The sequence below is a fragment of the Sinohyriopsis cumingii genome, unplaced genomic scaffold (assembly GCF_028554795.1).
Source record: "Sinohyriopsis cumingii isolate HCF-2022 unplaced genomic scaffold, ASM2855479v2 utg001196l, whole genome shotgun sequence".
NCBI lineage: Eukaryota > Metazoa > Mollusca > Bivalvia > Unionida > Unionidae > Sinohyriopsis > Sinohyriopsis cumingii.
This window is the reverse complement of record NW_028315971.1, coordinates 867695-893188: the sequence shown is the minus strand read 5'-3', so window position 1 is coordinate 893188 and position 25494 is coordinate 867695. Positions and strand designations below refer to the sequence as shown.

Here is a 25494-nt window from a genome sequence, read left to right as displayed (position 1 = left end):
AATTCATAACAAATTATCGTTTTCCTTAAGGAACGATTCCAATTGTAAATCCAGGGTACAGTTGTAACAGTCTAACTATATTTTATACATCATTGATTATTTTCCAACTTTATACTTCGTACAACTTTTTTATCCCCTTTATCATCAGATGCGATAATTTTCATTCTTGGGTATTTGCTCTATCATTTACAATAGACTTAACAATGAGTCACAATTTGTGCAATAATATCTTCACAACTTGTAGGTGAGCTTGAAGAACTTTATTAAGTCGCCCTTTTATGTGTAGTATATATTTATCCTTGATTTTACTACGCACCAACTGCGAATAGGGTCTACCCAGATCTGGCAGAGCAGGTTAGTAGTGAAGGGGGGCACTTTACGTACAATGGAAATTAGCATTACAGACCCCCTTGGGGCACTTTACGTACAATGGAAATTTAACATGGCGAAAAATCGTGGGGCACTTTACGTACAAGGGGAATTAACATGGCGATAAATCGTGGGTCACTCTACGTACAAGGGGAATTAACATGGCGATAAATCGTGGGTCACTTTACGTACAAGGGGAATTTAACATGGGAATAGAGTTTGGGCTTGTTTAGGGACAAGGGGAATGGAACATGGGATTTTTTTTTTTTTTTTTTTTAAAATTTTTTAAAAAAGGGGTAGGCAATTCAAAGACTATCTCTTTTCGAGAAATATGGCTGGCCCTGAAAAGAGCCTTTGGTTTATGTTAATATGCCCTTAACATAGAGGGCATTTGCGACATCTTCTTTTCCTCAAACTTCGTCTTACAGCAGGGCCATACATCAGAGTCCTCTTGAGGCAACCTTGTCTCTCTATATAGACTCTTCTTATCCACAGGCTGCTGTTGGTCCTGTGGACAACGGTCCACTTGGATCGGACATACATGAGCATGTCCGTCCTGAACATCATTGTTGACACAAGGGTTGAAGATTCAACGTCGGTCCACATGTTGAGGCTCCGAGAATAGGTGAATCAATGCAGTGAACGGCGCTTATTTATAGGGACAGGAAGGATTGAAACGGATTGAGTTCATTCACCAATCCGAACACGCGTTACAGAATTCAGTCAGCCCGCATCCAATCGTAAGAGTGCAGTCTGTGACGTCACGTAGTCTATATAGATTCGCTAGCGCTTGTGTGCAGTCAATCTATGCGACAGTGATTCAACATGACGGAAACTCAGAAAACGATCCATTGGGGTGCACCAGCAGGAGAGACTGCCCAAGGGAACCCGGACTTACTTTCAGAAGAGGTGAATTGGGATTTTGTGGATTTTCTCTCCTCGCAAGAATTTGTTCCGGAACCTTCGTTACCTTCTTCATTACCGCAAGTGGAGAATTTTAGACAGAGACAGAAAGAAGAATTGGAGAAATTTATACAACGACAAAAGGAAGCCGAACAAGTTTTTCTCCTACAGCAACAGCAGCAAGAAGAAGAGGTAAGAAAAAAACAACAGCAGCAACAGCAAGAAGAAGTAGTAGCAGCAAAGAAACAAGAGGGTGAAAATGAAACGGTCACGGTACTGTTGGACATTTTAGCGGAGTTAAGAAGTCTGAAACAAATGTATCAGACTTCATTATCACGACCGAAGAGAATACGACCTTCCCGAGCTAAACACGTCAACCCTGTGACTAAGCCTACCGTACCACCCTTAGTGATTTCAACCCAATCATCATCAGCATTACGCAGTTCAGAAGTAGGCCTTGGCCGTGGCAAAGGCATAAGGCAGTTAAAGTTGATTGGTTAAACTCACCCCTTCACCATAAAGAGAAAAAGGCCCTTTTCAGGGCCACCCACATTTCTCGAAAAGAAATACAATTTCAATTTGCCAATAACTCAAAAAAACCCCACCCATTTTACCCTTATAGTACGTGTCTGTGTATGAGTGCGTGAGTGTACGTTCTTATTTTAAAATCATAACTAAAAGACTCTTACCTTATATCATTCATTTATTCTTTTATCCGTTTTTTACAATCCAATTCACAATTCACAACACAACACTTTAATAAAAAGTTCATTGACTTCTTCTTTCTCCTTGTTTAGTCTCTCTGTTTTTTGAATTTCTTCACCATCACACTCTTTTCCTCTTCTTCTTCCTCCTCGCTTTCTTCCCTTCTTCTTTTTTTCTCCTGTTTCTTTTTCTTCACCTGTCTTCTTTCTTCCTCAGAAGAAACCCTCTCTTCTTCTGAAGAATTCCTCTTTTCTTCTGACTCCTCTTGTTTCTTTTTTGGGCAATCTGGAGACCAATGTCCTTTTTCTTGACAATAATAACAGGTATCTTGACTTTTGTCTTTTTTATCCCCTGTTTTTTTTCTTTTTTGACGGTCTGGACACTCTGAAGACCAATGCCCTTTCTTCTGACAGATATAGCAAGTATCTTGACTTTTATCTCGAAAGGAAGGAGAGTAGTCCGTAGGCTGGTCTGAAGAGAATTTTCTAATGACCCCTCGCAAAGCTCTGACGAAACGTTCCATCTGGTTAGTCTCTTCCATCGTTGTGCTCGGCTTGAGAGTGAAATGAATAGTGAAAGGACAAGACACACACCCTTTTATATACGCTGGTCTGCTATGACTATAAAGTAGTTTATGGTGTTTGAACTTGAGTCATTTGACTTTTTGCTTTCAAGATGAAACGATCTAATTCATTCGAGAAGAAAGAAGAAGAAGAAAGTAAGAGGCAGAAACGTGATCTATCGCCTCGTACCAGGGCTGAAATCTTGGCACAAATTCATGCCAGTGATTTTGAAGAGGACATGAGTGAACCAGAATCCGAACCCTCTAAACCAAGTTCACCACCCTTAGTCAACCCTGAAAAGTACTATTCCATTCGAGAGACGGAAAAGCGCTCCTCTAGAAAATTTAGAACCACGGCTTACAAATACACAGTGAAGTTTAAAGATTTCAAGGCTGAAGTGCCGTTAGAGAAAGCAGAAGTGTTCATCACCGAGGTGTGGGATTCTTTGCTCACTGCACTCAAGCAGCAATGTCAACCCAAAGAAGACGATCGCTTGAGACTTTCCATACAACACGACGGTTTGAAATCCCCTGTTTGGATCGAGTTTAGCACCCCTGCAGAATTGAACGCTTCCAAAGTCATGGACAAGATTCAACACGTGCAACAATCTAATGACCAGTTTGACATCACCGATGGAAAAGCCACATTGGACATGACCCACGTCTCTCCTCCTCAAGGAACTGGACGCAAAAAGATGTTATTGGTGGACGACCTTCGCAACACCAAAAAGAGTCTCGTCCGAATTAACAACTCTCATGACCAGATGTGTTTAGCCCGTGCCATCGTGGTGGGACGAACCTATGCCGACAAGAACGACACGGTAGAATGGAAAAGAACCTGGAACACTATTCAACGATCCGATCGAGCCAAACAACGAAACGAAGCAGAACTCCTGTTGCAACAAGCTGGCCTGTCCAAAGACACACCCTGTGGCATTCCTGAGATGCAAAAATTGCAAGATGCCCTAGCTCCACGCTACAACTTGAAAGTGCACCCTCAAGAAGTGCGCGGACCTCTGTTGTTTCGAGGCCAAGACTTTAAGGACGGAAAATACATTCATGTCTATTATCACGATGAACATTTCGATACCATTACCAGTATCACCGGATTCCTGAAATACAGTTATTACTGTGAGAAATGTGACCATGGGTATAACAATCGAGAGCAACACAAGCATTGTGGATCGAAATGCACAGGATGTTTGGCCTCTTCACCCTGTCTGAGCGAAGAACCAGTGCCTTGTTCAACTTGTCTGCGCACGTTTGTCAGCCCTACCTGTTACCAAGAACATCTGAAAACGCAAGGTTCACAGAAGAAATGCGCTTGTCAACTGCTGAGATTGTGCTCTACGTGTGAACAAGTCATACGTACCAGTAATACCAAGGCACACGTATGTTCAGGAAAGAAAAAATGTCACATTTGTCACCACATCGTGGACTTGGAACACCAATGTTACGTGCAAAAATACCAACCCCCACCAGAGAAAGAGGACGGTCACAAGAAGAAAGGCAATTTCATCTTTTTCGATTTCGAATGCATGCAAGAAACCGGCATTCACATTCCTAATTTCTGCGTGGCTCATCGAGCGTGCGAGAAGTGCATTCAAGAACCTATCTTCATTCATTGCCATCACTGCAGCAAGATACCCGGAGGGCGTGAAAAAATCTTTCGGGGACCAAACACGTTAGCCGATTTTGCCCAATGGGTCTTAGACCCCGTCGACAAGACGTGGAGCCAAGAGGACATCGAACGTTACGGAGATTGTCATCGTCATGCCACGGTGATGGCTCACAATTTCTCCGGATACGATGGACAGTTTCTTTTGAGGTACTATACGGAACAAGGCACCGAGCGTCCTAAAGTGACTTTGAACGGAGCCAAAATCATTTTCATGCAAGTGGGACAAGTACAGTTTAAAGATTCGATGAGCTATTTGGCCATGCCTTTGAGTCGAATGCCTAAAACGTTTGGAATGACAGAAATGGCTAAAGGGTACTTTCCACACTTTTTCAATACGGAAGCCAATCAACACGCCGTTCTACCCCATTTACCCGAGGCTCACTATTACGACCCCGACAACATGCGTACCGAACAACGAGAAGCTTTCTACGCTTGGTACCAGGCTCACGCCTCGGACCCTTTCGACTTTCAGGAAGAAATGTTAAAGTATTGTCGTTCCGACGTGGACATTTTACGACGTTGCTGTGGAAAATTTCGAGAACTGTTCATGGAACACGGAGGGGTCGATCCTTTGAAAGAAGCTTGCACCATTGCCAAAGCGTGTTCCTTAGTGTATCGACAACGATTCATGCCTGAAAACACCGTGGCTGTCATCAGTCCTCAAACGACCCACTTTGTCAAACGTCAATACTCGGTCAAAGCCCTACGTTGGTTACATTACTTGTGCGACAAGGAAGACAAGTGGATTCAGCATGCCCGCAACGGAGGGGGCGAAAAGACCATCGGAACGTATTCGGTCGATGGCTGGGACTTAGAAAAGCCCAAGATCGTGTACGAGTTTAACGGTTGCTTATTTCACGGATGTCCCGTCTGTTACCCTGACCGTGGCACTAAAAATCAGTTTTTGCAACGGACCATGGAAGACTTGTACCAGGACACTTGTCAGCGGCGCCTAAAGTTAGAACAGCAAGGATACCAAGTGGTGGAAATGTGGGAACACGAGTACGATCACCGTATGAAAACCGATCCCGAGTTTAAACGCCTCGTGGAAAGTTACCAGTTCATGGACCCGCTGAACCCGAGGGATAGTTTGTACGGAGGAAGGACCAATGCCACCTGTTTGCTGTACCAAGCCGACGAAGAGAAAGGAGAAGAAATCAAATACTTGGACGTGTGTTCGCTGTATCCCTACGTGTGCAAATATTGTCGCTTTCCCGTAGGGCACCCGCAATTGCTGACGGAACACATCGACCTGAAAAACATTCGACAATACGAAGGCTTGATCAAGTGTAAAGTTTTGCCTCCCACGAACCTATACCATCCCGTCTTACCTCACCATTGTCAAGGCAAACTGATGTTTCCCTTGTGCCGTACTTGTGCCGAAACGTGCAACCAAGACCAACCTTGCCATCACAGCCAGGAAGAACGGGCCTTGACGGGAACCTGGGTCAGCGTAGAATTGTTCAAAGCTATGGACATGGGATACCAACTGTTAGAAGTGTACGAAATGTGCCACTTTCCCAAGACACAACAATACCACAAGGGTGACCCCACGCAGAAAGGCATTTTCGCCGACTACGTGGATGCCTTTTTGAAACTGAAGCAAGAAGCCAGCGGCTATCCTTCCTGGTGTCACACTCCCGAGGACCAAATACAATTCAAAGATAAATACTACGAACAAGAAGGCATCACTTTAGACCACATCGAGAAAAACGAAGGCAGGCGATCGTTTGCCAAAGTGATGTTAAATTGCTTGTGGGGTAAAATGGCACAACGACCGTGTTTACCGAAGACGGAATATTTGACAGAACCTTCCCGCTACTTCCAGATGATTCACGACAAAACCAAATACATGAAACACGTGGACGTCGTTCGAGAGAATTTGATCTTGGTCAATTACGAAGAAGATCTGGACTTTGTACAAGACGACCCTTTTGGAAATGTCATCATTGCGGCTTATGTGACAGCCCATGCTCGCTTAAAATTGTAAGAAGCTTTAGAACTGTTAGAAGAACGCGTCCTGTACTTTGACACGGACAGTTGCATTTACATCCATCACCCGATTCAACATCACCCTATCATCGAAGGAGACCGTTTAGGAGCCTGGACAGACGAGCATCCCGACGACAAGATTCTAAGTTTCGTCAGTGGCGGTCCCAAAAATTACGGCTACGAATACCGTGACAAACAAGGAGAAGTGCACACGACGTGCAAAGTGAAAGGACTGACTCTGAATTATCGTACCAGTCGTGTGGTCAACTTTGGGGTATTGAAAGAAGCCTTGCAATCGGGAGAGGATGGAAACTTTAAAGTGACCACCTATCAACCGAACAAGATTGTACGTTTACCCACTCACCACATCGTCAGTCGACCCCTGGAAAAAGTCTATCAAATCGTGTACCAGAAGCGAGTGCGACTTCCCAATCACTTTACGTTACCGTACGGTCACGTCGGTATTGGTCTGTATATAAAAAGGAACCCTAGACGAGATCGATAGTTCATTGTGACTACCAAGACCGAGCAAACAAGATGAATACTTTGAAAGAGACATCGTTCCAGTTTGGGGATTGTAAAAAGGTTGTATCTTCCTCTAGTGTGACTAATATTGGATGGATAAGACCCAGGCATTGCGACGGAAAATGTCCGGAAGGAAACTGCGATTGTCCATGTGGTTACCATTGTAATTGCGTAACGGAGTTTGCAGACGAGTGCGATTGTGAGCCTTGCGATGGGACCGATGCTGTACCTTGTGACCTGAGCGATGCCGTAAAGCATCATGGGAACTTTAGTGCCCCTACCCCTATCATGGAAAGTGATGCTGTGCGTGTCAAACCTGTGGGATGCGAAAGCGATGCTGCTCGTCCTCTTAGACATTTTACCGGGTTTAAAGGGGAATGTCGACCTTCACGTGTACCCCCCTACGGATGTCATCCAGCCCTGAGCAAACTCCTGTTCCTGTCACCCAACCCTCATCGAAACGAACCTGTGAAAAACGAATATTCGTTTCCTGTGCGTTTGTCGGAATACTGCGACTTTGAAAATCGTCTTCAATCGTTCAAAGGAAAATGGCCAAAGTATCTGGGAGGACCGACCCCCGAAGAATTAGCCAGAGCCGGATTTTTCTACTTGGGCGAAGGAGATAAAGTCAAGTGCTTCAGTTGCGGTGTGTCACTTCACAACTGGGAACCGCAAGATTCGGCCTACGTAGAACATGCTCGATGGTCACCGAATTGTCATTACTTACCTTTAGTGGGACCGAGACATTGAAGTAACTTTTTACCATAATAATCTGTTCATGGATACTTTACAAGAGAACATTCGTGCTTTGCCTGTGGAGTTGAGAGAACGCATTTATCGAGAACTGGTCAAAATACAAGTAAAACGTAAAGAACAATTGCATCCGATACGTCACCGGTGATTGAACCACTGGTACCTGAAGGCTATACAAGGACTGATTCAATTGAAAGTGTTCCATTGGACAGACATTGATCAACGATCCTCTAGTTTTAAAAAGGATTGGTTTGGTATGGACGATTGTAGTTACATCATTGTAAACGTACTGCATCGAATTCCAGAGGAAGAGTTAACGAATTACCAACATCTTTCACACAATGTCAACTTGGTGAAAGAGGAAACTTCTGAACGAATTGTAATGTGTAGATTAGTGACTCAACGATTTAAATTCGACACTGAAGTGAAACCATGTTTGTGCAAAGAGTACATTTCTTGTGTCAGACCAAAGAGGATTTAGTATGACCTATTCATGGATACTTTACAAGAGAACATTCGTGCTTTGCCTGTGGAGTTGAGAGAACGCATTTACCGAGAGCTGGTCAAAATACAAGTGAAACGTAAACTCAAAGTGATTCATCCGTTTTTAAATTATGCTCTGTTCCAAAGTACAAGAAGACTGATTATGAGTGGATATTACATTAGGCACAAAGTTAAACGAGGCTATTGGCTACCACCCAACGATTCCAAAAACAGTGTATATACTTATGGATACTTTACAAGAGTACATTTTGGGCTTGCCTGTGGAGTTGAGAGAACGCATTTACCGAGTGCTGGTGAAAATACAAGTGAAACGTAAAGAACAATTGCATCCGTTACGTCACCAGATTTTTAACCACTGGTACCTGAATGGTATAAGAGAACTGATTCGTCAGAAATTGTTTCAGTGGTCAGACCTTGTTCAATACTTCCAGGCCCCCGATGATTCACGTGTTGATCATTTTGGTTACTTCGAGATTCACCTAGAGCAACCCATTGAGGAAGACGAGGTAAAGGATTACCAACATATTTTACGTGGAATCTACTTAGCGGAAGAGGAAACTTCTAATCGAACTCTGACGTTTCGGTTACAGTATGCAAGATTTACATTCACTGGAGAACGAAGATCACTGGCTAGAAAGTACGTGTATTCTTTTCGAAACAAAGAGACTATAAAAACAGGCTGCTATGCCACGACTTATGTCGTATGTCATCCAACAGATTCCGTGGAAGGAACTCAATGACCATATTCAAACTGTGGATCATTACCATCGATTATTACAACAACTGTATCCATTCAATTTGGGACGACAAGTGGTGTGTGTTTTAGTGACTTGTTTTCTGGGATTTCGTTTACCAGCCGATTCTTTGTGGACTCTTTACGATCAGTACTTACCACCTTCATGGCCTTAAATGGTCACGAAAAACTCCTTTTGCTCAAAGCCTTGCGATTTCATCTGGATACTTCTCGACCTCAACAGGAAAAAAAGATTCGTCAACTTTTAGCTACCCAAGACGTGTATGACGATGTGTGTGTAGCTTGTGACTTACATCCCCATTGGACAGATGTCCGTGCCTGGAAAGAATGGGGTTTTGAGGCTTGGACCCAAGAAGTGGCCCAGTATGCACGAGAGTTGTTCAAGGAAAAAAGTTACTTTTCATCCCGTGTTAGTGACGGTGCCAGAAGAACCCGTCACCCAGGACAGGACTGTCGTGGACAGGCCTGAAAGACCCTTTCGGGAGGACACTTGTGTGACCTTACCCCCTACTATAGAACTGGTTAGAACATTACCCAAAACATGTGGTTGTTGTACAGACACTTGTGTTTATTCCACATTCATCGTTATCATGTGCCTTTTATTCTTGTACTTAAGCCTTTGGCTTTTATGTATTTTTGTCTTTCGTATTCATGTTTGAAAAAAAACATTCAATAAACGTGTTCTGAAAAAAGTATATAAACTCTTGTCTTGTTTGTTTTTCGTGTCACAAGTGACATTTCTCACACCATGGCTACCTCTGCTGTCTCTGCTCCCTCTTCCTCTACTGTCAAAGTCATCGACGAAAACTTAGATCGTGCCAGTTGGGAGGCTTTGTATCTTCGCCATCCCTTTAACATGCTCATTGCTGGACCTAGCGGTTCAGGCAAAACCGAATTCGTCAAACGTTTGATCGAACATAAACATCATTTGATCGATCGGCCCCCTCAACGGATCGTGTGGTGTTACAAAGAGTGGCAATCGGCGTACAGCCTCTTGCGAGAAAGTCAAGGCGATTCCATCGTGTTTGTGGAAGGCATTCCTAAAGAAGACGACGGCATCGTCTCTGACTCCCGTCAAACCCATTTGGTCATTTTCGACGACATGTTAGGAGAAGACGAAGAAGAAATTAAATTGTGGTTCACGCGCAAAGGGCATCACCGTAATGCCAGTGTCGTTTACATCACCCAAAATTTGTTTCAACAAAGTAAAGCCCATCGCACCATCAGTCTCAATGCGCATTACGTGGTCTTGTTTAAAAGCCCTCGAGATAAATCGCAAGTGCAAGTCTTAGCCAAACAGTTAGGAACGCCTTGGCTGACTCAGGCGTACGACGATGCCACTCAAACTCCACACGCCTATTTACTCGTCGATTTGAAACCTACCACTCCCGAGGATTTGCGATTTCGTACCCACTTGTTTCACCACTGGTGCCAAGACGGAGGGCCTGTCCTGTACACGTCTCCGTCCTCGACTTCATTTCACTCCCCATGAAAAAAATCTATAAAAACCTCAGACCCTTTTTCGTCTGTCTCACACAGTGTGAACATGACGTCCCTTCAGTCGCATCTTCCCGTCAAATTGATTCGTGCCTTGTATGGCATCAGTCGAGAAAAAGATCCACAAACACGAGCTCGTGTCTTAGAAGCTAGTCTCAAAGAAGTCTTACGATGGTTCACGGTGACAGCACGTCAAATACTCCAAGGAATCATTCAGATTCCTCATCAAACCCAACGTTTTTTCGATCGAAACAAAGTCGCTTTGGTCCAACTGGCCGATCCCCGCATCGACACTCAAACCAAAAAACAAATCATTTTGAAACCTGGAGGGAGCGGTACTCTAGGAGGGGTCATCATTCGCTCACTCTTAAGATGGGATCCTAATGCCCCCAAAGTTATCCCTAAGACAAAAGTTCAACGAAGCCCCAAGAAGAAAAAGACCAGGTCCCCAAAGAGAAGAACTTCTCCAGTGGCGGGACCCTCCTCTTACCAGACACCACCCCGAAAAAAGAAAAGAAGCCCCCAGAAAAAGAAACAGAGAAAAAGTCCTCAGAAAAAGAAAAGTCCACAGAAGAAAACTAGTCGCAAGAGAGGCACTGCGGCCAGGACGCAGCCTTACACTCGCAAACCACGACCTGCCACAGCGGTGACTGTGTCTCCGACAGCCTCACGTTTATCCACTTCTCCGTTGATGTCACCAGGAACTGAAGAGTACTTGGAGACGTTGATTACACCAAGAACTTCTCCGTTGATGACCCCCAAAAGAACTTCCCCAGTGGCAGGACCTTCCAATTTAGCGGCAGTGGCTGCTGCTCACAAAGTACCTTCTCCCAAAATCAAAGTCCATGAAAGATCGGGCATGTTACAAAGTTTACTGGATTTGTCCAAGCAAGAACTGGCTCGATTTAGTCCGTTACGTACCCCTGCACGACGTGTCATGCCTGTCCTCAAACTGATAAAACGTAAAGACAATCAGTGGCGACGCGTTCCAGTATAAAAAAGGCCTGTGACCGAGTAGGGTATCAGTGTTTTTAGGTGCTCCTAAAGACTCAAAGATGTCACCCTCCAGAAAACCCCAAGGAAAGAAAAGGAAAGGACTACCACCACGTTTAGCCAAACATGGGGACCTGTTATCTGTCCTGTCCAAAGCTTCTCCACCCCTACGAAAAAAACTCATTCAAACGGCCTCCAAAGAGGTCATCGATACCGTGTGCGAATGTTGTTTGAACGTTTTGAAAGGCACGGTCCCTTTGTCCAAACACCAGAAACAATGCTTAGGCAAACATCGTCACGTTCTTCGGAAAATGGTTCAAAAGAAAATTCCCATTCGTCAAAAAAAGAAGATGTTGGTCCAACGTGGAGGCATTTTACCTCTCTTGTTAGGCCCCATACTGAAAGGAGTCTTGGGAACCATGTTGGGAGGACTGGTGGGAGCAAGATAAAAAGGCCTTCGGAAGTCCCAAGATCTCAGAATTCACCCCTGACAACCCCATGGAAGGACGAAAACTAGCTTTAGTGCCTTACAAACGATGGATGGAATACCATCGGTGGCAAGAACAACGCACCCCGCATTTACCTCCCAATCCCAATTTGAGCGAGATGTCCCAGTTACAACACGAATTGCAGTCCTTGATGGATCGTCAAGATTTGTCCGAAACAGAAAAATCGCAAAAGTACGGTCAACTCTTGCAAAGACTGCAACTCTTTCACCAGAAAGCTTTAGACGAAACAGCTTTACCCACTCTGAAAGATTTTAAGACCTTGATGAAAAGTCCAGCACCATCATCATCATTACCACCACCACTACTGTCATCCCCAATCGTCACCAGAGATGCTACCCCACAAAGACCTGAGGAAGAAGAGACGCGCGAAGTGTTTCAAACACCGTCAGCAGCTCCCATTTCGAGTAAGATTGCAGCATCCTTGTTGACCCCGTCCCCCACACCCCAACGAGAAGAAATGAAAGCTTGGGTTAAAAAGATGATGTCCACGCCTCCTTCGACAGAAGTGAAAAAGAAAGAAGGGAAACCAGAAGCGAAAAAAGAAAAGAAAACCAAAGCCATTCCATTGCCACCTCCACCTCCACCACCACTACCTTCGACTTCTACTCCCGTAGCCCATCGGACACGTAAATCCGTTTCCAAACCACCCTTTCGACCCACCCAAAGTAGCATCACCGAAGAGTGGGTGACTTATTAACACACCAACACACAAAAAAATAAAAAAATGGAAAAAGTCTTAGCCAGCATTTACTACGATCCCTCGCATCCTGCAGGTTACGCTGCCAAAACTCGACTGAAAAGTCTCCGTTTACCTCAAGTGCAACGATGGTTACAAGAACAAGCTACCTACACTTTACACAAACCCATTCGACGCAAGTTTGCCAGAAGTCGCACACGAGTGGAAGGCATCGATCATCAATGGCAAGCCGATTTAGCCGATGTCTCTCATTTGGCCAGCTACAATCGTGGTTACAAATATTTGTTTTGTGTCATCGACGTCTTTTCCAAATTTGCCTGGGTCGTGCCTTTGACTTCCAAATCCAGCAGCGAGTTAGTGCGAGCCCTGCAACGGGTGTTGAAACAAAGCGGTCGTCGCCCTCTTCGATGGCAAACGGACAAAGGCACCGAATTTCTGAACCAAGCTTTCCAAAAAGAATTAAAGAAACGTGACATTCATTTTTTTACCACCGAGAATCCCGAAACCAAAGCCAGCATCGTGGAACGTTTTCAACGCACTTTGAAAGAACGCATGTGGAAATATTTTACGCATCACCACACTCTGAAGTACATCGACATCTTACCGCACCTGGTGCAAGCGTACAACCAATCTTACCATCGAAGCATCGGACGTGCCCCGCAAGACGTGACTCCCGACAACGAAGTGCTGGTGTTCGAGCGCCTGTTCGGTACGTCCCCGACGAGGGCTGTCCCCAAGAAAAGTGGAGAGTTGACCGTAGGAGATTGGGTGCGCATTGGCAAAACCAAACGCACTTTCGACAAAGGTTACTTACCTAACTGGACGACCGAATTGTTTCGCGTCACTGGACGAGTACATGGCCGTCATCCTGCCGTCTATAAATTGGAAGACATGAACGGAGAAGTACTCAAAGGAACGTTTTATTTGCCCGAGTTACAACGTGTCACCAAAAAAGAAGACGACGTGTACGACATCGAAAGCATTCTCGAACGCAGAACCCGTAAAGTGGGCAAACGACGTGTCAAAGAAGTGAAAGTACGTTGGAAAGGATATCCACCCAGTTTCGATTCTTGGATCGACGCTTCGCAAGTCATCGACTATAAAAAGAAGAAGTGACCATCATGCCCTTTCACACAGCAGCAGACGCAGCTACGTCGACCAGTCCTTCTTCCCCTAGTTCTTCTGTGCAAGATTTACAAAAACAACCCTTGTGGGTGTGGTGTGGAGAACGTGTGCCTAAAACGCAAATCGTCTTTTTCTGCCAAATCTTCGTGGTGTATTGTGTCATCGGGGCAGCCATCGCCAATTTGAGTTTGCAACAAGGAGACAAACAATTGTGGACCATTTTATTGAGCAGTTGCATCGGTTACCTGCTTCCTAATCCCTCCCTGAAATTCTCCTCGAACGGGAACGTTGTGTCCAGTGCCAGTCACCACTCCAACAACCACAACCAGAACCCCATTTTGGGCGGAGGCACGCCTCTGACATCCAGTAATATCCCCTCGGACAGCCACAGAACTCTGGAATTATGAGTCACCAAAACCAATTTTACTTAACCTTACCCAGTGACAGTTCCATGGAGGTGTTTCCCAACAACACGTTGTGCTGTTACACGGCCAAATTACCTCAAGCCATCCCCTTAGATCACGAAGCCCATTGGGAAGTGGCTTTAGTGGAAATGATTCACCCAACCCAAGTCCACAATATCACTGCCCAGCAAAATTGGTTTAAGGTGGAAGTTCATGACAAACAATTGCAAGAGGAGTTGGATAAGATTGGCACATATACCAATAAAACCTATGATGACAAAACTAAAACGACCACCTACAACTTGTTCATTCTCCCAGGCTATTATTTCAGTGGTCATCATTTGGTCAGCGCCATAGCCTCCAGGTTTAATGGCGTGTTCCATAAAGCTTTGGGGAATGTCCAAAAAAGTGTTACCCTGGAATACCACAAAATAGCTCGTCGCTTTCTGATGAAATTTTCTGAGGGGTCCAAAAAATTCATGTCTTTCTTATTTTGTCCTGAATTGTTTGACATATTGGGCGGTGACGTGGAGCTGAGGAAGACAGGAGAACAAAAAAAAAGCCCCGAATTACCAGTCATTCATGACAACGACTCTTTTGCCAGGTATTTTCGTTTCCCGGTAGAACTGAACCAAGGACTGAATTTGATCTTTGTGTACTCCGATGTGGTGGAATACAACGTGGTGGGACACACCTCCGTGCCGTTACTGCGTGTCATTCCTTTCAAAGTGGATTCTGCCACAAACGCTGACGAGGAAGGTGGAAACACTTATCACGTTCACCGCGAATTTGTCCATCCTCACTATTTGCCGGTCAACAAGTCGTATTTGGACACGGTCAACATTACTATAAAAGGAGATTTGGGACAAAATATTCCATTCACCAAAGGAAAAGTCACGGTGAAACTCCATTTTCGAAAACGGTTCTCTCACGACTCGTAAGTCATGTATCCAGTGTACCAAGGGGTGGCTCGACAGCGAGGACACGGTTTAGGAGACATGTTAAAATCGGCCTTTCGTTCGGTGGCCCCGGTGTTGAAACCAATGGTAACACGAGGATTGCACGCCTTGAAAGATGCGGCACTGACACAAGGCAAAGAATTTCTCCAAAATGTCATCATCGACAAACAAAACCCTAAAGAAGCCTTCATGAGGGCAGGCAAAAATGTCTTGCTGCAAACGGGTAAAGACATTTTAGGCCGACGAGACACACCTATAAATGCCCTGCACGCTACCGAGTCAGGCATTCAGCAAGGACAAGGCAGAAAGAGACGACGAAGAAAACACCCTTTCACCAGACTTCAAGCGAGAAAAGCCAAGAAAAGAAGAACCGTTCGAGACTTAGACGTTTTCGATTATTGAGGAAGAACAAAAAATGATGCACCGAGAGTCTTGTGCTTGTTCCAAGACGGAACTGGATATGTTTGCCATGCCCCCCACCATGATGACGATGCAAGAATCCCAGTGGGTGGAATTTCACCCGGTCTCCTCATTGACCGATTCCGCTCCCATCGAGTTTGAAATCAAAGGACAGCCCGAAGATTACATCGATCTGAATAGCAGTTACCTGTATTTGAAAGTCAAAGTGATCAAAACTGACAACACCAATCCTGGAGCCAATGATAGGGTAGCGCCCGTCAACAATTTCATGCATTCCTTGTTCAGCGAAGTGGACTTGTACTTGAATAACAAACTGGTCAGTAGCAGCATGGATACTTACCCATATCGTGCCTACTTGGAAAATCTCTTGACGTACGGAAAAGAAGCCAAGAATACTCATCTGGATGCTTGCATGGTATGGAAACCTGACACAGCAGGTGTAGGCACGTTTAGCGATACAGCCCTGACAGCAGATGACAATCCTCACAATGTGGGGTTTAACACACGTAGAACTAAAATTCTGCAAGGGCGAAGTTTAGAACTGATGGATCGTTTGCATTTGGACATGTGGTTACAAGAAAAGTATTTGCTGAACGGTGTGGATATCCGCCTGAGACTGAATCGTAGCAGTGCCGCTTTCCATTTGATGACCCATGCCAATGAATACAAAACTGTTATCCAAGAAGCCAAGCTCTACGTGCGTCGCGTAGAAGTGTTACCTAAAGTGGGAAACGATATCAGTCAAACGTTAAGCAGAACAACTGCCAAGTATCCCATACGACGCGTAGAAGTGAAAACGTTCACCATTCCTGCTGGACAGCAATCCATGATCGAAGATCATCTGTTCCAAGGACAGTTACCCAAGCGTTTGATTGTTGGTATCGTCAAGAATACAGCCTTCAACGGAGTCCACAACGAAAATCCTTTTGAGTTTAAGCATTACAATGTGTCCAAGATCGAAGTCAGTCGCGATGGCAAGACCTTGTGTACCCGACCTTTCGAGCCTAAATTTGGTGACGGGAATTACTTGAGATCGTACTTGTCCCTGTACGAAGCCACGGGACAGTTAGGAACCAACACCAGTCACGGCATTACGTACGAGGATTACGCAGGAGGCTACGCTTTGTGGGCTTTCGATTTCACTCCAGACCAAGGCAGCAACGAGGGACATTTCCACCCTATAAAATCTGGCCAGATTCGTGTGGAAATTCAGTTTACTACAAATCTAACAGAGACGGTGAACGTCGTCCTGTATGCAGAATTCGACAATACCATAGAAATCAACAGTTTGAGAGAAGTCATTCTAGATTACTAGAAACCATGGAAGACTGTTATCCCTCTTTACCTAGTGGAGAAACTTTGGACATGGAATGTGAGGAGACCCTGGAAAAAGAAGAAGAAGTGATCATGATGAAGTCGAGATGGCCAGAACAAGAAGCCCATTTAGTCTCCTGTTTTGCCAAACACTTGGTCGACAAAATGACGGAATTGATCAAGAAAAATTGCTATGGATGTCAAAACGATCATCCCAGTCAAATTCAACACGATAAATGCCTGATGTTGAGTCAAGAAGAAAAACTGGACGAGTATCTGGACGATGCTTGGAGTCTCATCTCGAACAAAGACGTGTTGCACCAGTGGTATAAAGACTTGCGTGAACATTCTTGTCCACCATTAACCACTCAAGAGATCCATCGTATCGAAGCTCTCCTGAATCAGAGTGAGGAAACAGAACGAATAACCGTTTATTCGTCAGACATTTTCAAGCAAAAAGTCAGGATCGAATTGACGACTTATTATTACCTGTGAAGAAGAAAAAAACACAAAACAATGGATACCTGGGAACTTTATTACCTTTTGAACCACAGTTCGTATACGTCTTCTTGGAATCCTGTCGTCTGTGCTAAAGATGAACTCCCTCATCGCAAACCTAAAGACCATCAAGCTTACGTGATCAACACGGACGACAGTCATCTCCCAGGAACCCACTGGGTAGCCGTTTACTTTCCTCAAGAAGGATGTGTGGAATATTTCGATTCGTACGGATTGCCCCCTTTGGAAGACGATATCATCGACTTTATGAGAAGAAATGCTCAAACCACCCGATTCAATAACGTGAAATTACAAGGCACAGATTCCTTGGTGTGTGGACAATACTGTGTGTATTTTCTGCATCATCGCAGCCTGGGCTATTCCTTAGAACATTTAGTGACTCATTTCGATCCTCGTTCTTCTGCTAGAAACGATGTGAAAGTAGATCGATGGTTTTGTGACCATTATGCTTATCTTTTGTCTCAAGCTAGGAAACGTAGTGTCCATCAATGCCCTAATGATTTCCAACAGTGGAAATCACAATTTCATTCACAACGTTGTCAACCCTGTTTAAAGTAGAGTGTGAATTGAGAAAAATGTTTGTGATTTGAAAAAAATTGTTTGATGTTAAAGTGTTGGATTATTGTTAAAAATGTTGTTGTTTAGTGTTAAGTGATTTTTGAATAAAAAATGTTGTGTTTAGAAAAAAATGCCTTTGTAGTTTGTTTAGCTATAAGAATGTTGGATTGATGCTCTTTCATTTCTTACTATCCCTCTCATGAACGTTGCGGCTCGAAAACCGTGTGGGGGATGTTTTCCTTCACGTCCGCGCTTTAACTTTAAGAACCGGGTTGTTCCCAGTCTAGCCATCCATTGTCGACTCATCCTCCTAAGAAGATGTGCTCCAAACTAGCTAAGCTCAACGAAGCCTACGTGAATCTGCATAGGGTCAGACACAGTCTGATACCGAAACCAGAAGAAATAGAGAATGTGAGAATGTTAAAAATCACTGAAGACCTGATAGAAGAGCTCTTCAGAGAAGAAATGAACAGGGAGAAAGAAGAATGGACAGAGAAGTACAGACTTCAGAGACAGCAGCAACAGCAGCAACAACAGCAACAGCAGCAGCAACCTGAAGCTGACAGAGGCTTTGTCGATTGTCGTATCGACACCAAAGAATTCTTCTTCTCTTTCCGAAGAAGCAGACCTATCGCCAGAAAGTCTAACTAAAAAAGAATGCCATAGCAAAACAAAAAACAGCCCTTTTCAGGGCTACCCAATACTCTAGAAAAGAAATAAGGATCGATTTGCCAGTGTGTGTAGGTAGAGTAGTGTGAAAATAAACACTAACTCTTTCTTAAAAAAAATGTGAGGGTATGTGTTTGTAAGTGAAAAAAATAGGTTGGTGTGGATAGTAGATTAAAATGATGTTTGTTTTTTTTGGGCTGTTTGAGGTGTATATTTGGGGTTAGATTGGATTGCTTTGTGTATGTGGATAGTCTATTGAAGTGATTTATAAAAAATTTTAAAATAGTGATGGGTAGCATAAAAAGTGAGTGAGTGTTTCTTTTAGGTCCGCGCGTTGTTGTTTTTTTTTTTTTGGTTCATGATCTAGGTAAGATGAATTTTATGTTATTAGGGGGATGTTTTCCTTCACGTCCGCGCTTTCACTATAAATTGAAACTCGTTCGGCAGTCCAGCTACCCTTGTTGATTGATCAACACCAAAAATGAACACGAGACTGGAGAAACTGTTGGAGCTTCATGTGCATCTGGAATATGCCAGGCGCATATTAAATGAACTGGCCGCGGAAGCCATTGTCGAGGAGGGAAGGATAAGAGAGGAGGAGAGAAGATATAAAGAAGAAGAAGAAAGAAGATATAAAGAGGAAAGAAGAAACAAAGAAGAGGAGGAGGAAAAGGAGAGAAGAAATTTCAAAATCCCAGAGAGCGAAAATTGGGATTCTGAAGCGACATATCCTGCCTCTGCTCTCTCCCCCCAAAAGGTAAAAAGTAACTGGGGGATAAGATGTGTATGTGGCGCCAGGCCTGGAAGGTGCCACCATTAACCAGGTGTCCATGAAGTTCCAAACAAAACAGCCCTTTTCAGGGCTACCCAATACTCTAGAAAAGAAATAACGATCGATTTGCCAATGTGTGTAGGTAGAGTAGTGTGAATATAAACACTAACTCTTTTTAATAGTGGAAGGGTATGTGTTTGTGTGATTGTGCGTTTGTGTGAATAGTAGATTATGGGTTTTTTTACTGTTTCTTAGCGTATGTGAAGAGTATAGTTAGGGTTTTATTATATGAAATGAAAAAAGTAGGGGATGTTTTCCTTCACGTCCGCGCGTTGTTAGGTCATGATCTAGGTAAGATCAATTTTATGTTTTAGGGGGATGTTTTCCTTCACGTCCGCGCTTTCACTATAAGGACCCACAGTGTTGGTCGTTCGCACCATTCTACGGAATAACGGAAAGAAAATGGTAGCTGTATCTGACCTGTTCAACAACTTGAGACACTATTATTACTGGATAGTAGATGGAGTATATGTTGTAGAAAGAGTAGAAAAGGAATGGAAATATCCAGTTACAAGGGATTTTGTGACCAGACAAGTGAGGAGTCTGAAACTAGCTATGGATCTCCTTGACGGTATGTTACAAGAAGAAGTGAAGAAAATAAGAGGATTAATTAACCCTCCCTATGTAAGAGTAGGTAGCTTGAAGGAAGCTCTAGATAATACAACATTAGTAAGATGCTTCCTACAAGATATCTTAGTTTGGAGTGAGTGGTCTTTTGTGAAATGGGGTGTTGACCAACTTATAAAAACCGAGGAACTTATGAAACGAGTGCTGACCCAAGAAGTAGAGAACATAAAGGAAAGGTGGACTAAAGAAAGAAAGGAAGAACAGAATAAGAAGAAGAAATTAGAATTCGACCAACTGAATAACAACTGGATGAAAATACAGGCCAAGTTCCGAGCCATGGGTCACCCGGACTGGATACCAGAAACAGAAAAGAAAAAGAAGAAAGGAATGATGGATAAAATAAGAGGATGGTGGAAAAAGTTAAGAAGTTAAAAGAAGAAGAAAAACCCAAAGGCCCTTTTCAGGGCCAGCCATATTTCTCGAAAAGAGATAGTCTTTGAATTGCCTACCCCTTTTTTAAAAAATTTTTTTTTAAAAAAAAGAAAAAAATCCCATGTTCCATTCCCCTTGTCCCTAAACAAGCCCAAACTCTATTCCCATGTTAAATTCCCCTTGTACGTAAAGTGACCCACGATTTATCGCCATGTTAATTCCCCTTGTACGTAGAGTGACCCACGATTTATCGCCATGTTAATTCCCCTTGTATGTAAAGTGCCCCACGATTTTTCGCCATGTTAAATTTCCATTGTACGTAAAGTGCCCCAAGGGGGTCTGTAATGCTAATTTCCATTGTACGTAAAGTGCCCCCCTTCACTACTCAGGTTTATGTTGTTTTCCTGAAATCATATGTAGAACAATTAATTTAGACTGATCTGCCAGTGCATAATGTGACGGTTGATCTGGGTTTATGCTGTTGACGGTTGTATTCACGGTATACACGATAAATCATAAGAAGAATGACTTGTGTAGATCTTGCATACTGTGATGAGAGATACAGATTTATGCTGCTGGCATTTGTGTGCACATACACGATAAATTATAGGAAATATGAATAGTGTACACTGGCTTTGATCTGCCGGCGTATCGCTTTGATCTGCTGGCGTATCGGTAGATCTGGGTCGAAAATGTTTATCATTGTGTGCACGGTATACATTAAAAATATAGTACGTTACTCTATCATATACTGTATTAGCTGTATGTGTATGTGTCTCAAATAAAATTCATTGACTTTTCTGATATAATTACACAAAATAATGTCGTAGTAAGAAGGTGATTGAGAGAGTTATTGTTGTCGTTGTTGTATTGTTTAACGCCATTTTTCACCAAAAGATAGCCACTATAAATGGTTGAGGAAGAACCCGGGAAAACCCCTAGAAAAAAAAAAGAACCGGCCCACGATAAGCTAGTGGCAAGCTTTCACACGTACCAACATTGGCCGAGCCCGAGACTTGAACCCACGCAGACAGAGGTGAGACGACAGTGATCCGTAACGGTGAGCGCTTTAGACCACTCAGCCACTCAGGGCCCCTGGTTGAGAGAGAAAAGCGTCTTAACTTCTAACATTATATATATTATGCAACTTCTGAAGTAACCGGTACTCCTAGCTGTATTTTTGAAAACAGTATTTGTACAATGCATATTATAACTGCACCATCCCCCTCTCCCTCCCTCCCTCTCTCCCCCGCGCGCGCGTGTGTGTGTGTGTGATTTGGACCAGTCCTAACACTAACCTCTTAATGCTGAGCGCCAAGCGAGGCAGCTGTGAGTACCATTTGTGTGTCTTTGGTATGACTCAGCCGGGGCTCGAACCCACGACCTCCCGCATCCGAGACGGACGCTCTAATCACTAGGCCACCGGAGCAGTTCTCTCTCTCTCGATCGATCTACCAGGAATGCCTCATATCCCAAAATAAAATAACTTTTGGGAAATCTGCTACTGTCATTTGAAACCTATATTACAAGGAACACGGAAGAATTGACAGTAATCATTAATGTTCTTGTGAAAGACAGATCACTGCAGACTTCCTGTACCCTGAGCAATTTATACGATAAGTAGCTTAAAGTTTTTCAATATATACAGGCTTTCGTGGTTTGTACGTACACGATAAATGGTAGTACATTTTAGAATAGAAGTGACATCATCTAGTGTGTACATGTTAGTGTGTACGTGATAGTGTGTACATGTTAGTGTGTACATGTTAGTGTGTACGTGATAGTCCATCCAGGTAAATAATTGCATGCCTGTTCTCGTCAGTTACTCAGGACGAAAATGATACACAAGTTTACTTGTTACTGGTCAGTCTGTTTTCTTTTTCAGTTCTCACATAATCTATATCCCATACATGATTGTTCCAAGCGTATCATATAAACAGACAACTTTAGTTAGAGTAATGAATTCGTGATGTGGTATTTAATGGATAATGCGTGATTATGGTCACATAAAACATCTCGTCTTAAGTATAAACAAACTTTTATTTGCTAGCACGAGAAATAAACATAAGGGTGCATACATGGGCGCCCGCATGATTTTTGCAGGGCTGGGATGGTCAGTCAGTCACGGTCGGGAGAATTAGTTGCGTATTTCCGTGCGTAAACGCGGGAAATTTTATTTGCGGTATGATTTCCGGGGGTGGGGATGGGGTGGGGGCTCACGTGACCCCCTTGACCTATGCGAAATCCCTGTGTGCGGGCGCCCATACTCGGTACTAAAATTCCAGTGTAGGGCATTTTTGTCATGCTCAGCCGTCATCTTCCAAAATTGGTATCACTGGAGTTTGTGCTTCTTGCTGTCACTGCAATTTGTGTTACTAGCATTCAAGATTTGTAAATCCGTTTCAATCAATAATAATACTGGGATTAAAATGTATATTCACTGTATGATTTAAACGTATAAAATGTTCACGCTCTATCTATTTTTAGAGAATTTTATAAACAGGTATTTACTTTCATTTTATGACAATGAGAACATATTGATGGTTAATCGATTGGGAAATAGCCAGACAATAATTCTTTGATAGGTCTCTGAACAGCGACACATGTCAAGGCACAGCGTCGACAATGCTGGGAAATGTATAATTTATTACTGCACGTGAGCACAACCATGGCCTCTTTGAAAACAAAGACGAATAGTTCAATAGTTGTTTCAGAATCAGTCCAAAGACTGTTAGTACTGGTGCAAGCTAACATTGAGGACGCACTGATAGGAAAGATAAATTAAAGAAAGACAGAAGAAATAATGCAAAGCGAGAGAAACAAACTTGTGCCAAAATGAAAGAGGTTTTGTAAAATCTTAGATTCGAAAGTAGAAGTGTTCAATGAGATCATCTTGACCTTGGGACGTTTTTTCAACAACGTCAGTAAGCAACTTTACTATTTAGCATAAGAAAATAATAGAAATAAAATAGAAAATAAATGTCTGCAGTGTGGCAGTTTATAGTGACGTCTAGCACTGGGGTATCATACCCTCAGACACGTAGCATGATGTCCCACACAGTCACATTATCCTGACACCAGGCTCAACAGTCTTAACACTAACCCCTTAATGCTGAGCGCCAATCGAGGCAGCTGTTAGTAGCATTTTTGTAAGTCTTTGGTATGACTCGGCCGGGGTTCGAACCCACGACCCCACCCACCCACCCCTTCTGAGACCGACGCTCTAACCACTAGGCCACCAGAGTTGTCTAAAGTAACTATAAAACCTGCTACTAATACCATTACTACTACCAATAGCTACCCTTAGATCGATGGTTCTTCCTCCACCAAATAAACTGACCACCACGTACAGCCTATCATGTGCTTGAAAATGGCGTCAAGTCCACACCACCACCACCACCACCAGCAATAATAACAACAACAACTACTGCTACTACTACAACAACAACTACTACTACTACTAATAATAATAATAATAGAAACATTACTATTGTAGCGATTTCGCTTTGCGCCGAAGTACAAATATTAGTGACAAATATAAAAGACACATCTGAAATGCTATCTGTGTATTTTCAGAAAGAATGAAGGGAATTAATTATCGAATGGAGGTCTCCATTTTGATGTACAGCTATTTTAGATGTCCGTGTAAACGAAACTATCAATCGATCGACCTGGATTACACTGAATTCTAAAAATAAAACAGTCCTCATGAAATCGGCTGACGTAAGACACAATCTGCTGTCAGATGTAAACAGAAACAGAAAATACATTATTCGTAATAAAGACAGGGACCGCCAAACACATGGAATACCGTTTATTATTTTTAGCAAATGTAACATCTTTAAAGATATCAGATCTACTAGTGTATTAAGTCCATGGCGGTGTTTTATTTAGTGTACATGAATGCTTTAGCTAATACATCAAAAAAGTGTAGAATTCGTAATATTGCAAATTAGTACAAAAGAAAACATAATCATTTTATTTACTTGTTGCCGCCTGTCATCATGGTTTTCTTTACATCTCTCACTTGATATGTCATTCATGTCATCATTTATTTTACATCTCTCACTTGATATGTCATTCATGTCATCTTTTATTTTACATCTCTCACTTGATATGCCATTCATGTCATAAACAAGAATAAAGAACTTTACTGTTTCATTTCCATCTTCAGTAATTCAACATATCTAATTGCTCTATTGCAGTCTTAAATAATCAGTAATTCAACATATCTAATTGCTATATTGCAGTCTTAAATAATCAGTAGACCAATATATCTAATTGCTCTATTGCAGTCTTAAATAATCAGTAGACCAATATATCTAATTGCTCTATTGCAGTCTTTAATAATCAGTAGACCGACATATCTAATTGCTCTATTGCAGTCTTAAATAATCAGTAGATCAACATATCTAATTGTTCTATGGCAGTCTTAAATAATCAGTAGACCAATATATCTAATTGCTCTATTGAAGTCTTAAATAATCAGTAATTCAACATATCTAATTGCTCTATTGCAGTCTTAGATAATCAGTAGACCAATATATCTAATTGCTCTATTGCAGTCTTAAATAATTAGTAGACCAACATATCTAATTGCTCTATTGCAGTCTTAAATAATCAGTAGATCAACATATCTAATTGCTCTATTGCAGTCTTAAATAATCAGTAAACCAACATATCTAATTGCTCTATTGCAGTCTTAAATAATCAGTAGATCAACATATCTAATTGCTCTATTGCAGTCTTAAATAATCAGTAGACCAACATATCTAATTGCTCTATTGCAGTCTTTAATAATCAGTAGATCAACATATCTAATTGCTCTATTGCAGTCTTAAATAATCAGTAGACATATCTAATTGCTCTATAGCAGTCTTTAATAATCAGTAGACCAATATATATAATTGCTCTATTGCAGTCTTAAATAATCAGTAGATCAATATATCTTATTGCTCTATTGCAGTCTTAAATAATCAGTAGACCAATATATCTAATTGCTCTATTGCAGTCTTAAATAATCAGTAGATCAGTATATCTAGTTGCTCTATTTCAGCTTAAATAATCAGTGAATCGATATATTTAATTGCTCTATTGCAGTCTTAAATAATCAGTGAATCGATATATTTAATTGCTCTATTGCAGTCTTAAATAATTAGGAAATCGATATATCTAATTGCTCTATTGCAGTCTTAAATAATCAATGAATTACTATAACTTGCTTATCTGGGGAAACATTTATCAATTAATA

At 42.5% G+C, this 25494-nt stretch overlaps 1 long non-coding RNA gene across 1 annotated transcript; it reads left to right on the top strand.

Annotated features, from left to right (window-relative positions):
- Positions 1–106: 106 nt before the first annotated feature.
- Positions 107–24404, top strand: LOC149772731 (uncharacterized). The gene is made up of 2 exons (XR_016417607.1): positions 107–354; positions 20633–24404. It is a non-coding gene; the product is annotated as an uncharacterized LOC149772731 (long non-coding RNA).
- Positions 24405–25494: the final 1090 nt, after the last annotated feature.